General features: G+C 44.8%; 1 pseudogene; it reads right to left on the reverse strand.

Annotated features, from left to right (window-relative positions):
• Positions 1-413: 413 nt before the first annotated feature.
• Positions 414-1,035, reverse strand: LOC101440061 (adenylate kinase 2, mitochondrial pseudogene; annotated as a pseudogene).
• Between the last annotated feature and the right edge of the window lie 340 nt (positions 1,036-1,375).

A 1,375-nucleotide genomic window follows, 5' to 3' on the forward strand; every position in this document is an offset into this window, starting at 1 on the left:
GACAGGATAACAGTTTGACTTCCTGCATTCTTGGGCTGGCAATCCATGAGGTTCTGAGATAAAAGCTTAGGTCTTAGGGCACTGACTTTTAAAAATGTCACCAGTGAAGAGTACAAGCGAACATGATTCCTTAGAAATGATACTGCATCTCCCTATTTCTACCCACACCCTCCAATCACAGTATTCAAAAAAATGAATTTTCCCTTTATTAATATCTTTTAAAACTACCATCTATGTGAAAAAGATCATCACACTACAGCACAGTTGCTCTTCCAAATGCTCCTCTTGAGTGCCTCGACATCCTCCCTCTCAATCCTTACCCTGACCATCCCTCCCTCTGTCCAGCACCTAAGAGCAGGGATGTCACTGTGGGGTGATGAACAGTGGTACGATCTTGCCTGGCCTTCTGTTAACTAGGATGTGGTTTTGGAAAAGGTTGCTAAGATGCTCACAAACACAACGTCAGAGGTCTGGGTTGCCTTGATGGCAGAGTGGATCCCCTGTTTACTGTAATACTCCACCAGTCGGGTGGTCTGAGTGTGGTACAGCATCTAGGTGGATTTTCAAGGCCTTCTCATTATCATCTGATTGGCAGGCAACGGTTTCCCAGTGATATCATCTTTCATAGGCTCTTTTGGTGGGTTGAATTCTTCATGGTAGGTACGGACACTTGTGGGGGGAATCAGCCTTCCCATGATTCTCTGGATAAGCACAGAGTCTGAGATGCTGAATTCAATCACAGAATTAAGCTTCTTTTTCCCCTTCTCCATGAAGTCGTGGAGTATTTCTGCCTGCCTCACAGTCCGAAGGAAACCATCTAGAAGAAAACCATTCTTGCATGAACGGGTCTCCAAATTCTTCTGGATCAGCTCCATCACCATTTCATGGCTCACCAGTTTCCAGCATCTATTGTTGCTTCAGCTTTTTTCCCAGCTCTGAGCCAGAAACCACCATGGCCTTCAGCATGTCCCCAGTAGCCAAATGGCAGACACAGAAGTTTTCAGCCAATTTGGGAGCCTGGCTACCCTTGCCAGCCCCAGGCAGCTCCAGCAGCATGACCCAGATGCTTTAGGGTCCCTACAGCTGGTTTGGCATGGGCACTTTAGAAATCATGTCCAGTGAAGTCTTTGGTTACCATAGACCACACACCTCACAGGTCAAGTGCTTCCAGCCCAGGACCCCAAATAGGCTATTGAGATCAATAATAGGCACTAGACTGAATGCAGTAATAGACACCAGTCTGAATAGAATTTAAAAAGATCGTTTATTTCTCTAAATATGCTTCTGTTTGAACATTTTCATGTACAGGATTTAGAAAGAAATCTTCTGAGCAGTAGGAGTTGGAAAAATTTTTTTAAATGTCGACTTTTCCCCA

This window comes from Dasypus novemcinctus, chromosome 13, assembly GCF_030445035.2.
Source record: "Dasypus novemcinctus isolate mDasNov1 chromosome 13, mDasNov1.1.hap2, whole genome shotgun sequence".
Classification (NCBI taxonomy): domain Eukaryota; kingdom Metazoa; phylum Chordata; class Mammalia; order Cingulata; family Dasypodidae; genus Dasypus; species Dasypus novemcinctus.